This window comes from Heptranchias perlo, chromosome 7 (assembly GCF_035084215.1).
Source record: "Heptranchias perlo isolate sHepPer1 chromosome 7, sHepPer1.hap1, whole genome shotgun sequence".
Classification (NCBI taxonomy): Eukaryota; Metazoa; Chordata; class Chondrichthyes; order Hexanchiformes; family Hexanchidae; genus Heptranchias; species Heptranchias perlo.
In genome coordinates this window covers 76,809,870-76,825,852 of record NC_090331.1, presented here as the reverse complement: position 1 = coordinate 76,825,852, position 15,983 = coordinate 76,809,870, and the positions used below count along the sequence as shown (strand labels likewise).

The window sequence follows — 15,983 nt, the reverse complement described above, 5'->3', positions numbered from 1 at the left end:
AAAAAATAATCTCTCTATCCATATTCTTGACCTTTTGTCCACCTTATAACCTCCTATTCTGCTTAAGGCTAACTACTCTTCTAGCTCTATTATGTTTTAGTATTCAAACTTTTGTGTTGCTTTAAGTTACCTTGTGCTATAAGCTCGCTAACTGGTGAAAACTTGCCCAAAAAAGGGTTTCTAGTGATGGTAGTAGTTGATGCGGAGTTCTTTTGATGTATCCTCTGTGCACAGCTGGTGCTTAAATTCTGTATTCTGCATGATTTTGGTGGCAAGATGTATACTGTAATTGAAGTAGTGTTTTTTGATTGGGGCCCTGTATCTGAACATGCAAGTTAGTAAGAAGTGATCAATCTAGCTTCAAGACTTTCTAATACTTGTCTGTGGAATTTGCTGTCCCAGGAAGCTACATCATTAAATAAATTTAAAACAGAAATAGACAGTTTCCTAGAAGTAAAGGGAATTAGGGGTTACGGGGAACGGGCAGGAAATTGGACATGAATTTAGATTTGAGGTTAGGATCAGATCAGCCATGATCTTATTGAATGGCGGAGCAGGCTCGAGGGGCCGATTGGCCTACTCCTGCTCCTATTTCTTATGTTCTTATACTTTAACAACTGCCACTTCTGTGTTTCTAAACAACATTGCTGCAGTGCTTACAATGTAAAAGAGAATACTGGTACATGTCAATACATAAAATGGATAAAAGTTAACCATTCAGTCACGTTTGATACTGTTTGGCTTGTATGTACCTCCTGTGTCATCTGTTTGAGTTGTGTACAATGGATAAGTCGGATAGCCACCATGGCAAAGAAAATAATATGATAACAGCAAGTTGTACTGGATTTGGATTTGCTGAAATTTATTTGTCTGCCTCTAAAGGTACAACAGCCATATAAATGGTAACATTTCCGATACAAATTGCATATGTATACTTTGCATATGGTGCACAGCTTCTGCCTAAGTGTGAGAAATAGATTATCCATTTGCTAATATGAGGGGGGAATTCAAAAGAGCAAAGACTGAATCCAACAGTGGTGTAAGCCTGTAAGAAATAAGGCGGAATGTTAGATGTGCAAGCTGGATACTAGTGCGTTGTTTGCCACCAGAGGTCAGTCTTGCCATGCAAGGAAAACTGCCACAAAATATGACAGTTGAGCCTTTTCCCCTCAAGTGTGCAAATTTACCATCAATCATTTATGCCCATCTGCAACATCAGTTGGATGCAAGTCTTCCTGAGATTTCACAAGATAAAACTGTCAACTGTTTCATTCTGTTGTTGCCTGCACAACAGCAATGTAAATTAATTGTATGTGAAATGCGTTGAGATGTTTGCGATGTGATGAAGCATAATATAAATGCAAATCTTTCTAACAGCATTTAACACTATTAATACATTTAAAAAAAATAAAAATACTATTTTAAAACTATGGGAACATTAACCTCCATTTGATGTTGAATGTTGCCAACAAGTAATGGATATAACTTGCATGTAAATGAGGCCATCAGATATTCGGTATTGTTGCTGACATTTTAGACCTTCTGCCCATTCTCTTCACACTGCACACCATTTCCCAGTTAAGGAAGGCAGATGACCTTTGTAGGCCTTTTTGAATGCAGCTGTGTAACATGAATCTCCTCATCCCCGTGGGAAACTGCTTGGCACGTTCCCCTGGTTGAGATTGGGGATTCTGCTTGTGGAGATTTGCACACATGAATTATCTGTGTTTCATGTGTTGTAGCCACACTATTGGACAGAAGTGGTGCAGCTCTAGATCTAGGCCTGACAACCCGTTGTGCAATGGTCCTGGTTTTGAATTCATAATGTACATACGTAAGCAACTATTACTTGACTGTAGTTTCATATTATATTTTGTCATATGAGTGAGTTTGTAAAAACTTGTCAATTGGAACTAGGTTTTCCATAATTACCAGACAAGTATTCTTTAACATGTAGCTGTTCTGCGAGTTTACAGTCTTGGAGATTCTAGTTTAGGAGCGTTTATAGTGTTGCAGTTTTTAATGTAATCCCAGACTAGCCCTTTCATTTATTTCACAGGCTTGATTATTGTTAATGTAACCCCAGACTAACCCTTTCATTTATTTCACAGGCTTGATTATTGAGTCACAGAGGCTATTGTTAATTAAAAGGAATTAATTGATGGGTGATTAAGCTGTTTTGAGGATTTCAACATCCACCAATTTAAAGGCAGGCAGAAGAGAATAAAGATTTGTCTTTTTGTTCAACAGTGAGTCTTGAACCACAACTTCAGACAAGCTTTTCCACTGCACCAATGTGATATATCCATTTTCTACATCAGATATCCTTATGGACTGTATGAGCAATGGTTTCAATTACTGTGAATTGGTATTGAATAGAGATAGCTATGTGATGTGGGCCCCCACCCAGTAGTAATGAATGAGACTGCCTGAACTAACTTCAACTTTACATAGGAGATTACAGGAACTGAAAAGACCATTTTGGACCAATTTGCCATCCCCGAAATTCCAAAACAGATTACACCATTCACTGTCTATTTTCTTCAATCAGAGAATCCATACAGATAGCTGAGAGACAACTTTTAATCCCTTCAGTCTGGTTTGAACTAGAAGCTAGTTCATTGCACCACCCAATTCCAAACTATCTGCATTTAAAATTCCAATGAAAGGTCATCGATTTTTTTATTAGTAATTTTTCCTCTCGTTTGGTTTTGTAATCATAGAGAAGGTTGAGAGGTGATTTGATTGTTGTTTTTATGATTGTAAAGGGACTAGATAATGTAGACCAGAACAATAGAACCAGAGGACATGGCCTGCGCTTGAAGGGGAGTAAATTCAAAACTAATCTGCAGAAGCAATATTTCAGTCAGCAAGTGGTCATTCTATGGAACAGGCTTCCAGAGAGACGGTGGAATCAGTTAGTATTGATTCATTCAAATGCAAATTAGATAGATTTCCTTCAGAAAATAACATTTTGGAATATAGTATATGAATAATTTGAGACATAACGTGGTAGGGATAGAAAGCTTGGGAGCAACAGGTGACTTTTGACCTATGGTTCCCAAAGCTCTCTACCACTGGGATTTTCCTCCTGTCATTTCTGGGTCTGTTGTAGACAAATAGATAAAGATTGATTGCTATGATTAGTCAACAACTCCATTATCATTGTATCATGTGACTACCAGGAGGGTAGAAAGCGAACCAGATGGACCTTGGGTCTATTTTTATCTAGCAATTCCTATGTTCCTATAATCTGGGTGACACAGCAGCACATGTTGTCCATGCCTTATCTGATTAGTGAATTGCTCCCAAGACTGATATTTTTAATAAAAACAGAAAATGCTGCAAATGCACAGCAGGTCCATCAGATCTGTAAAACAAAAAAAAAGCTTAATTCTTCAGGCATCAACGTTTGGCTGAGGAAGGGACTTCTACCTGCAGTGTTAACAGTATCTCTTTAGGGATACTGCTTTTATTTCATATCTCCAGTACTTGGAGTTTTCTTCCTTTTATCTATCTTTTGAATTTCATGTAAACTGACCATTTGAGTGCATAAGAACAAACGTTATCAATGTGAAAGGATTAAGATCAAATTTTTGGCAACTACAGGCAATCATCTATACTTCTGATTTGCGTCAAAGCTCAGGGAATGAGAAGCTGTTGCAAGACCTTAACAGCCTGTTGGCTCTCTGACAATTTAGATTTAGAGCAAACTGGGCACCTTCTGGTACAGAAATAGACTGATTCTCTGAAGAAAGCTTAAAAAGGTTTGAGCTTTTTTTTGGCTTTGCTAAAGCAAACAAATGGCGACAGTGACTTAAAAACACGTAAAGAATGAGAATCATGAATAAACCTTCCCCCTTCCCAGTTGGCACCATTATGTTTTACAAAGCCCATGTTCATTCCAGAATGGAATGTTGTTTGTCAGGATGCAGTAACCAATTTTCCTTTTTAAGAACCAATTTTTTAATGGAAAATTTTACAAATACTTATCCATTTGACTCAGTGAGCTCCACACTTTGTTCACATAATTTTACACAATATAAATTGGTATATTTTTTGGTGAATTTGTGCATTGAAGGAATTGAGACAGGGATGTGGTCTTCAGAGTCAGTGGGTGGGGGTATGAGGGGGGCATGTTACACCATAGATGTGGATCCTTCCTACATTGCCTTGGAGTTGTGTTGGGATGGTTTAGTTCTGTGCAAGATTTGATGTGTCATGAGAGAGAGAGTTTCATGTCACGTAAGTTGCAAAGAAGGGACCCAGATCGCTTGACATTTTATAGATGAAGTCTGTTTAAATTTACGGAAGTCATTCAGATGGTCTCAACACATTCATTGTGCCAAGATTGTGCTTCATCATAGGTGGGGTGCACATTCTTCAAGCTCCCCATCATACCATCATGGATAAGCCATTCTCAACCTTTAGTCAGCATGCCCAGTAAGCATGAGGTTGAGTCTGAAGGGATTGTGAGGCCAATGATAATCATTGTGGCATCCTGAGTTACTGACTAGAACAGTTGTAAGTGGTCCCATGACCAGAAGATATGTAGCTCCACTAAAGATTTATTTGCATGGAGGAGCAAGTTTGTGAATTTTGAGTAGTGTGTGATGCTTAAGAGTATGATTTTCAGTTCACTGCCACATATTCTGCTGTACATAAAGATCTTCAGATCTGCCTGTCTACTTCCATTGTAAGTTGACAACCTCTGTGTCATACTAAGGCTTCTTTTTTAGATTTTCCATGTCTAGCAATGATATGTACTTACCCCTACACTGTTCCTAAGCACATGTTATTCCCACTGGCATATTATCCTTTATTGCATTCCCACCACCTGACACAGATAGTGGTTAAAGGATTGCAGCAAGGGTTGTTGCTTTTAATTTTTAATCTTTTACTACATTTACAACACTGCATCACAAATGTGTCATGAAAATCCTAGAATAATGTGTTTCAGAAATGCATGAACTCTAACAACCTTTCTTCCATATGGCACTAAGTGAAATGGTTGTAAATCTCTAACCCCAGGATTTCAAGGGATCTTAGGATAAGTTTCCCTCTTTATAGTAACCAAATTTGCTGTTCTACGATTGTGGCTAAAGCAGATTGTAAGTGGTGGAGAAATGTTTTAATGTCACATTTTGCTGTAAATGCTACAAGTCACTGTCAAAAGGTACAGGGTGGCATTCCTTTGAGCATAAAATTCAATTTTGTAAAGTTTCTAGTGCCAAGTATATTTTGTGGAGATCTGGTGTGTCTAATTTTGCAGAGCTTGCTTATTTTCTCTCGTCTTGCTTCCCTTTCACGAAGCAACATTCAATTAATAATTACAAAAATAGAAAATGCTAGAATCACAGCAGTCAGTATCTGGAGAGAACACTCACTGCTGCCTAACTACTGTCTGGTGATGGATCAGTCATGGGATTTTGCTGGCTAGCATAGCATTGGAACAAGCTGTTCTTCCGTATCAATTTTTTAACATCTGCTTCAACAGTTACACTGTTTTATTAATGCATATTGTATATTTTAAATAGTGGCGAGGCAACACTGCTCGATACTGCTGCTTTTGACTTTTTCCCAACCCCTTTGGTCTTATAATCGAAACCTAAATTGTGGGCAGCCAACCTGCTCCCATGATTTAGTCGTATCACTGGTGAACTGGCCACTGAACGGTGTGGGAAAGCAGTATGGGTTGACTGGTGCATTTGTTTCTTCTCTCGATTTGTCCCTCACTCAGGAAAGTGCTCCTTCTTAGCCCATGTGTGTGTATTAGTACATCTGTGCCCATCCACTTTGTCTTTCTTCATCTCCTACACTTTATTCTTTTAATAAACGTCTTTCTGCAGTGTTTTCTTTTCTTCTGACAGTTTAATAATTATTTTCCTTTTCTCCTCCATCCATTTTGTAGCTCTAGCTAATTCATTTCTTCCAGACGTGGGTGGTATCCTGCATCCATTAATGGTTATTGAATTGCCATTAGCTTTCTGATAGCTCTGTCTTTTGCTTTCTTATCAGTTCTATTGATGCTTTTTGTCTTAATTGCTAGTTATGTAGCTACTGTCAGAAGATACTACCGTCTGGTTGGCATTCAAGTAGAGTATATGGATATTTGGAATAAATTCCTAGTAAAAATAGTGGATGCTATGTTGATCAACTCCTTTAAGCAGCTATTTATTAAATGATATTGAAGGTTCTAAAAATAGACATCAAACACTCCTTGGAGCCTGAAACTTCCTGTACTGCTCAAGGCCTGGCTCATTCTTCTATGGAGTGAAACTTGTGAGAGTTGTACGGCTGGACTAATATTCTGAGGTTTTGCTGGATTACCCCGGAGGTCAGGAATACATTTCATTTAGCATTAAGCTTTATCTTGATGATTGTACTGATGGTTGATTACCTTCTACAAGGGATGAATGATTCGGGTAGAATCCATGATGGGGTAAATTGGAACTGATCTTTGGAAGGAATGGTTTTGATGTAGGTCAGATTGGCTTTAATTGTTTAAATCATTACAGTAGAGTTGAACATTTTCTTCCGTTGTTGGCTTTGATGGTGGTCCCACATCAAATTTGTGCCATGCACCAAAGAGGGGATTAGACTTTAGATAACTATTAATTTTCATGTTTAATTTGATTGTGGAGGGACATAAAATATAAGGATATAGAGGTCACATAAATCATTATCCTCAATAACATTGCGATTTGCACTGCTCATAGTTGAATGGTAGGGTAAATGTAGGGCTGGATCTGGGAATATATCAGAAGTACTACAATCTTAGTCCAATTAGGCTGTGTTTTTTTTCCTAGCTCACATTGATGAGCATCTATCTTGTTTTTCTTTTAATTCCCTGGCTGCTTTACATCCTCTATTTGTGATTTGGTCCACCTAAACTTCTCAATAATTTAGTGGAAACATTTTAAAATAAATCATCAGACATTGTAGTCATTTGATAGAGCTCTCCCTGCTCACTCCCCATGGATACTGAACTGCACTACAGTGAAATAAAATGGCTTTGTATTTCAGAATCATAAAATAATTTATTTAGAGCATAATATAAAGCTCTATGTGAAGTGGGCCTTACTGTAATGATGATTTGGAAAAACTTTGTACTCTTGCCTTGTGATGTGCTTGGCACACATTAGGTCAGATTGGCTTTAATTGTTTAAATCATTACAGTAGAGTTGAACATTTTCTTCCGTTGTTGGCTTTGATGGTGGTCCCGCATCAAATTTGTGCCATGCACCAAAGAGCTATGCTCAAATCACACTGCATACACCATCAGCGCATTTTACTTAGTGTCGTACCACAAGTTCAATGGAAAGAACTATCTCCAGAAGCCGCGTGATTTTCATACAATTTTAGGATCCCATGACTTTTGTGCAGTCTTCTCCAGGTGGTGCAGATATCAGGACCAGAAGCTGCTTGCATAAATAAGACTGCAGTCCCCAGCCACAGACTGTATTTGTGTTCCTTTGTGTTTTCGGCTTATCTCGAAACTGCAGGCTTTCAGCCTGTACAGTGGGGAAAATTAGTTGAGCGACCTTGAATGCAGAATGACTGTTTGTTAGAATTGTTTGTGATCCTTTTATGTTGGAAACCTAGTCAACACTCACCCAGCACTGCTTTAATAGACAGTCAATCATTTCTTATTTTGTTTTTGTTGTGATTGTCTTTTAATGCTTAGAGAAAAAAGTTCTACTCACTAAACAGAATGATTATAATAGTTCTTAAGTATATTTCTTGTTTTGCAGGGATAATGTGTTATGAGCCATATTTCATAATTATTTCATTCACACAGTTTTTATTTGTAGGGAGTATGTTTTTACCATTGATGCAGGTATGTTTCCAGATTTCTGTCCACTGTACACAACTGCTGCCTGTGTAGGTTATACCCTAATCCCTTGAACACGATGCTGCTTGTCTTAGGCACATATAATCAAGATAAAAATTGTGCCAATGTAAATTCTTATTGCGCCCTCTCACTCTGCCGTCAAAACCGTGATGGCAGTGGAAGCTGGAATCGCTGGTGGTAAAATATTTTGGTAGTGGTATACGGTATAAATCCAAGTGGGAAAACGTTAGTGGAGGATACTCATGTGTACGACAAAAGTTGGCAATGACACACTTTTGCACGACACATTGGAGCTAACATGACAAGACTTGGAGAATATCTGCAGCAAAAGGACATTGTATTCATGAGATTATATAAAACAAATGTCAGTGAAATACAGGCTGTGGTACTTTCAGTCAGCTCTTCTGTACAACTTTATTCTCTTTATTTCAGAACTATGCACTTGTCGGTAAGTGAACACAAACCTTAACTCAAAAAAGTTAAATAGTTTGTGGTGACCCAACACTTAGCTGCAGATCTGGGGACTGAAGGTTTGATTTCTGCTCCCACTCTGCTGGCTTTTTGGTATTGGCATCATCACTGTGGGAGATTTTGGATGGAAATTGAGCACCTTCCGAGGGGGAAAGGGAAGAGAAAAACTGGAGCAAGTTTTCATTCTCTTGTGCAACCAGATCAGAGCTGCCTTGAGATATAGGTCAGGATGTAGGATCGCCTTCATTTCTTGGCTGCAGAAAGTGGGTGGCTTGATGAGACTTGTACAGGGAGAAAAAGGAACCATTTACATTGCACTTTATACCATTAGAACAGCACTGCAAGTTTTTAATAATTTTCTGTTGCCTTTCTTCAATATCTCTCTTTGCCAACCAACATCTCCTGATGATTTACTCCCAGACCTCAGCTAAATACTCTGTTATTGGCTGCTATGAAGATTTCCTGTAATGGAGAATTCAATCTGTAGGGACCATGGAGTGAATTTTAACTCACCTTGGCTGTCGGAAACCAGAGGGCAGTTAAAAAGGAACGCGAGGCAAACCCGCTGACCTCCCACCCGATCCTGCCCACTGCCATTTTAAATTGCAGGCGCCAAGGACAGCCGCCCGAAGCCGGCAGGGTCCTTGTTTAAAAATGCAGATTGGGCTCCAGTAACTGCAATCTTAACCCCATGCCGGTGCAGGGACACCCTGGTGGCTTTCCTGCCAGGCCAAACCTGTCCGGAAGTGAATCCAGGGCCAGAAGGGGCCCATCAAGGTAAGAAATTTTACATTTTATTCTGACTCCTTGTGTGCCAGGAGGAGCAGGAGTGCTCACCTGGGCCCCACAAGGAAACCTCGGGCCTCCTCTGCCCCAGGCTCCCCTTCTCCTCCGAAGTTCTGACACCCTTGCCCAAATACTTAATTTAGTCCCAGGTACCATTTGAATGGGTCTCCGACGGTGGCCTCCTGCCGCCTGAAACCTCAGTCCGGCCCATGGGCAACGTAGCTCTTCCAGGCCAGGTTTGGGTGGGAGACTGCCTCAGATTACATAGATGAGGCCCGGGACTTAAAATCACCTTGGCCTCACACTGGCGAGTCAAATGGCTTCCCGTCCACCTCTGACCCCAGCCTCACCTATCCTGCTCGTCTTTAAAATCGCTCCCCATACATTCACCCTCAAACCTGCTGAACTACTGTGCAGTCCATATGAAATATTTTATTTAAAATAATCAAAAAAAATTGCTTTTTCCCATCATCGTTTGGGTTTCTTTTGAAATGGGAAATCATCATTACCATGGGCAAATATTTTGGTAACCCTATACTTGAAAATTAATTTCCTACCTCCATCATCATTTGAAAATATGTAATTGTAGCTCCTGATGGCTTAGTGGGTAAGTCAACAGTGTGGAGTAAAATAGCTCTATAGACCAAATTTAATCCCTAATCTGCACTGCGTTAGCAAATCTCAGTTAGGGTAGTTGCAGGAGTACTATAGCTGATTTCAGCCTCCCTGGGTTAGGGAGATGAAAAATAAGCCAGAGTTCCCATTATTGATCACTGTCCATATACAGATATATATGTGTGAATGATGGATGAGGACAGGATCCATCTCTGCTGTGATTGAGTAACCTGACAATATCACTATCTATACTTACATGGGTAATGGCTGCTTGGGTGAGATACAGAAGGATTGTCAGCACTTGTGGAACTCTTCAGCATATGTCACCACCTAGAACGAAAAAAAATGCAGGAAAATTGATATTCAAATAATTTCATGGATTTTAAAAATTGGTCTCATTGTTTCGGAGCGCTAGAAACTGTACCTATGTGTTCAGCGCGCCTATAACCAAATAATGACCTTTAGTAAGGTTAAGGCAGTGCGTTGGCTGGAGCGTGGAATTCCAAAATAGTAGCACTCCCTTTAAATCAGCATTGCATACTGATTTATGTCATAATCTCCCTACTTTACATGTTGCCGGCAACCACCTTTACCAAGGTAGCGTCCTGCGTACGTCATGCCAGAAGTGTGTGCGCGCACCTCAGACGCCATTTTTGGGGCTTAGGTGTCCATGTAGTGCCTACAGAACTGGCGTTTCGCGGCACAATTTAGCCCCCATCAGATCTTATCTCTTAGAAATATCTCAATGAGTAAAAGGGCACTTTGAAGTGCAACAACTGCAGGCAAACATAGCAGCCATTTTGCACTCTGACAGCAGTGAGGAGAATGTGCAGTTAGTGTGTTTTTAATGGTTTTGAGGGAGGAATGTTGACCAGGATAATGGGAGGTGCGCTGCTGCCCTCCTTTGAAGGTGCATGTGTAACATGGGATTTTTTAAAATGCACCTTAAAACCTGAATAGACAAATGAAAGGAGGCGAGATTGAGCAGCACTTCATGGGGATGATTAAAGGTCAGGTGTTCCGATATGAATAAAGGTTTTGTGCTCACAGCTGATTTCTCAGTTCCCTCTGGTAAATGGTTTGGTGAGAGTTCTTGTTGTGAGAGGCTTATTGATACAGAGAACATCAGGATGGTTGGCGCCATGGCTGCTTTAGATTGGACTTCAGACAAGGAAGACAGTCACCATCCACAGCAGCAAGGGATTTCATTCCATCAATGTTCAGCTGATGTGCAACCACAAGAAAAGATTCATACAGGTCTGTACCTGGAACTATCCTTAAGATGGTGGCTGCTGGGCGATAAAGGATACCTTCTGGCTGATGACACCTCCAAGGAACCTCACCAATAAACCCACCACCAACCATATGACAACTTGTCATTGAGCAAACCATCAGCATGTTCAAGGTGCGCTTCAGGTGCATGGAGCCGCCCTTTCAGTACTGGCCAGCGAGGGTCTCCAGGATAATCTTGGTGTGCTGCGTTCTGCACAACAGAACGCAGCAGCGAGGATTAGTGGTGGAGGACAAACAAGCCGCTCAGCACACTCTTCATCTGATGAGGATTCCAATGGAGAGGATGAAGATGGGGCACCTAACGCCAAATCATCTGCTCACATTGCTGTTCAGGATGCCAGGGATGCCCTAATAGCTCAAAGGTTCAGTTACACTGGACCAAAGTAACTATCATATCTCCCCCCACCCCCACTGACACAAAACAGTCCTGTAGGCAACCATCCACACATTGCACGTGCACCATTTGGTCTCAGTCAATTCATGTCCTCCAATTCATCGCCAAGCATATGAAAACCCAAGTTGCTGGCAAGAATGGTGAACACGGGAAAGTGGTGCAAGTTAATAAATTTAATGTAAATAAATAAATGAAACTTAATAACATTTTCATAAACACCCATGTGCATATCCTTGGTGAACTACAAAGCTTTTCCCTTTTCCCTCCTTGTAGCTTCAGCAAAAGTAGAGGCAGGCTGTTCTGATCCCTGCTCCGACTTCTGAGATGCTCATGGCTGACGATCTTTGGATTTTAGAGCCTATGAGGGCCCTGCCAAGGACTGCTCCACCTGCACCTGTGCAGGGGCAGACTCGGCCATTGGGAGAGGAGGCAGCATGTCGAGTACTGGTTGATGCGGCAGCAATAGGTGAGACGTGGGAACGATTTGAGTGGAGTCCCCACTTCCGTGGCCCCTTTCGGCATCGTCCCTTTCCTGGGCCAGTGGCACATCACTGCTACCTCTCTGTGGGGAGCCGCTTTGAGCAGATCAGTGAAGCCTTGTAAGGCTGCGGCTAAGGTATCTATCATCCTGATTAAAGTGACAGAAATGTTGGCATCCATAGTTTGCACAGCCGTGGTCAGGGCCAGCAGGGACTGGTTAGATTGCTGCAATTGAAGCTCTGTGAGGAGGCCAGCCTACCCATGGAAGACATCCTCACAATGGCCTGCGATATCAATCCACAAATGCTTGAGCTGGACTCCTCCATCCTCTGCTTTTGTGAACAGTGTGCCTTGCAAATTTGCTGCTGACCTTTATCACTCTCCTTTTCATTGATGACCTCTGTGGTTCAGCATCTCTGTCCAGCTGAGCAGAGCTTGGAGAGGAGTGCGCCCTCCGTCGCGGACTCTCCACAGCCGTCCCTACCACCACTCTCTACTCGTGCTCACTTGTGAACTGTGATTTTCCACGTGAGAACCTACCTAACTGTCTAACAGGACCCACTGAAGTGTTCGTATCTGAGCTGGTGCCTGGTTGGCACGTGTCCTGTGACAGTGCACCTTCAGAAGGAATGACCTCCTTTGAGGAATCCTCATCATCTCTGGGCAGGTACTGCTGTTCTTCGCGAGATGCTTTGGAGGAAAGAAGAGACGGATATGATTTAATAATAGGAATGTAAAAATGTTGCAACTCTGCTGTATTCAAGTCAAGATGACTTAGTCTTGTAGGAGATTTGGGTCAGAGATATTTAATACTGACACTATGCAGCAGCAAAGTTTCAGTCTCTCCATCTCTGATGGTCAGGGACGCTGATATGCCGCTTATGTCCAAAGCCTCCTGTTCGGCATTTGTGAGCTTCACGATCTGAGGGGGTCCGCCTGCGGTCATCTCCTTCTCCCTTGTATTTTGTGCTCTCCTCCTGTAAGGGGCACGACCTACCTATGAGTGTCTGTAAGGCATGTGTGCATCTGATGGATACATTGCATTCGGTGAGAGTGGCTATCGGGCAGATGCATCACGAGTGGTACTGGCATGCATTTGAGGATGTGTGCTGAGAATTGGGGGAGCTGACTGAGGTGGTATCACATTACATGAAGATTGGGGTAAGTCGCAATGGTGGATATAGGAACAGGGAGGTGAGGAAAAGCTCACCTTTCCTGACCTGGTTAGGTCATTAAAATGCTTCCTGCACTGCATCCAAGTCCTCATGATCACACTCCTGCTGCTCACCTCTTGGGCCACCTCCAACCACACCTTCTTTATTGTGTCAGCTGGTTTTGTTCCCTATTCCTAGGGAAGAGGATCTCCTTCCTCACCCTTACTGCACCCAGCAGGACGTCCAGGGAAGTGTCATTGCATCTGGGCGCAGCCTTTGGTCTCCTTGATTCCATCTCTCAACTTGAACTTCACACAACACAATCCATAGAACCCCAAACCTCCTCCACCATGGCATCTGTGAAGCGGCTCTTTAAATAGTTGAGGTGAAATTGCGACATGCAGGTCCGCATCACACTTGCTCATGCGATACAAAACCCAGAAGTAAAATGATAATGAAGCATCCCTGTTGAAACCGGACATTCCCACACGTCCCATGATGTCGCGCGTTTGTTGCCCGCTATCGCCCCCCCCCCCAGATCTGATCCCACCTCTGCGTTATCAGGCCCAATGTCTCATCAGAAGGATAGTGCCCCGGGTAATGCGGCAGTACTGCACTGGAGTGTCAGCCTAGATTATGTGCTGAATTCCTGCAGTGGAATTGGAACCCAGAAGCAAGAGTGCTCCCAATGGAATCAATATGATTTCTGTTTTTACTTGATTCTTTGGCAATGATTTTATTTTAGTTCCTTCCAGTGCATCTGCTTTAACGTTTTCCATATAATAGCTTTTCCCATTCCTTTTCAATTTTAGAAGCTCATTCAATATCATAGCTGTCATAATATTATAAACCTAGCTGTAAAACTGAACATGATGGTTGGAAGGTTTCATTAAACTAATATTGCTAATATCACTGTTTACCTTTTAGGTAGAACAGGGTGGGGAGACGATGCAAGGCTGGTTAATCTTTGAGGGCTGTCTCTTACACTCTTATATTGTGTTCCCTGAATCTTAGGATGTTTTGTTTTTCAACTTGGTTTAGAATAAAATTCAGGAAAATATTTCAACTTCAAAGTAAAAACAAAGTACCCGGATAGGTTTGGAAACTTTACAAACCAATTCATCCCAATGGAGACACTGCAAGGCAGTGTTCATGTTCAACATCATTTCTGTGTGTCTGCTTCATTAAAATGGATGTACTCCTTTTTTCAAACTTTAGCGTTGGCTGATGAACAACCATGGTCTCTTAATGATTCTGGACAAGCTTAAATTGTATTTTCCTACTCAGAACTCCTCCATTTTACTTTGTAAAAATACAGTTCTAACAAAAACAAAATGGGTGGGCATTTAATTGTATATGATTCATGTCAGGTAAGTAGATATTCCTTGTACTTATCCCTACACTGAAGTTCCCCTTTAAGTAGCGTAAACCATTAAAATCTAGAAATTACTGTTTGTAATGTTAATGGGTGAATGCTTAAGAACATAAGAAATAGGAGCAGGAGTAGGCCAATCGGCCCCTCGAGCTGCTCCGCCATTCAATAAGATCATGGCTGATCTGATCCTAATCTCAAATCTAAATTCATGTCCAATTTCCTGCCCGCTCCCCGTAACCCCTAATTCCCTTTACTTCTAGGAAACTGTCGATTCATATGAAATTTCTGTGTCCGCTCTTTTAATTCAGGCATTAGACTATAGCATGTTATCTTTCATTGTTCTCTTTAACCACTCTGCTGTGTTCAGACAGTTGGTCACATTATCCTCCTCCACTATGTCTCTTGATGGTCTATCTCCATGGCACTGCCCTCAGTTCAAAGTGCTCCAATGTTGAATCCTGGACTTGTTCTTATTCCTTGTCTGCAAGCTGCCTGCTGATATTTTATTTGTATGCATGGAGTCAGCTTCCATATGTATGCTGATGATACCCAACTGTATCTATCCATGACTACCATTGTGCTGTCTAACTGCTTGAACAAAATCAAGTGATGAATGAGCAGAACTTCCTCATCTGTTTGGCTTCTGCCAAAAATTCCACACACTGGTTCCGAACTCTGTCCCCTTCTCCGGCTACCCACTCAAGCTGTGTCCCGTTTGTTCATGAGCTGAACTTCAGATGCCATATCCCATACCTATCCATCACCAAGACTATTTCTACTTCTGCAATACTGCTGCCTCCCCCCTTCCTTCACCTCAACTGAAACTCTCATCCATACTTTCCCTTTCAGGCTTAACTTCTCCGAAGTTCTCTTTGCTGGCCTTCCAAGCTCCACTCTACGTAAACTCCAACTTGCCCAAAACTCCTATCCACAGAAGGCCTGGTTGCCATATCATTCCTGTCCTTGTTTATTGGCTCCCAATCCCCTAAATAATTGAAATAAAAATCGCTTTGCTCGTTACCAATCCTTCATCTTATCTCTACAATCTCCTGTTGCAGCATGCCCTCTGCTGTTCTGATTCTGGCATCCTCTGCAATATCCTTCCCTCTGTTCCACCATTAGTGGCAGAGGTGTAAGCCATGTGAGTCCTACCTCTGGAACTCTTTCGCTAAACCACTCTTTCTTACTACCATCTCTCTGACTTTCAAAAATTTCCTTAAAAGCAACTACCATGTCTTTTTTAACCTCCCCTATTTTTTTGCTCCTACCTCTGTTTGGTATTCATTCCACCTCTGCGAAGTGCAGTGAAGTGGTTAATATGTCAAAGATCATGTACAAATGCAAGTTGTTGGTGCCACTCCTAAAGTAATGGACAAAGGAATGTCATACGAACACATTAGATATTTGCTAATATGGCTAACAGTAATTCTACACTTTAGTGTGGGATGTTTTCTGCACATTAAAGGTGCTATTTAAAACAAGTTGTTGTTGTTGTTGTTAACTGTGAGCTAAACTCTGATTTACTTTTATGTCTTCTACACTTGCTAATCCAGCCAATTT

The 15,983-nt window shown here is 41.5% G+C and overlaps 1 protein-coding gene across 2 annotated transcripts in view; it reads left to right on the top strand.

Moving 5' to 3' along the window:
- Positions 1-15,983, top strand: part of vps8 (VPS8 subunit of CORVET complex) — a 624,186-nt gene that overhangs the window by 106,356 nt on the left and 501,847 nt on the right. The gene's annotated exons all lie outside the window — the stretch shown is intronic.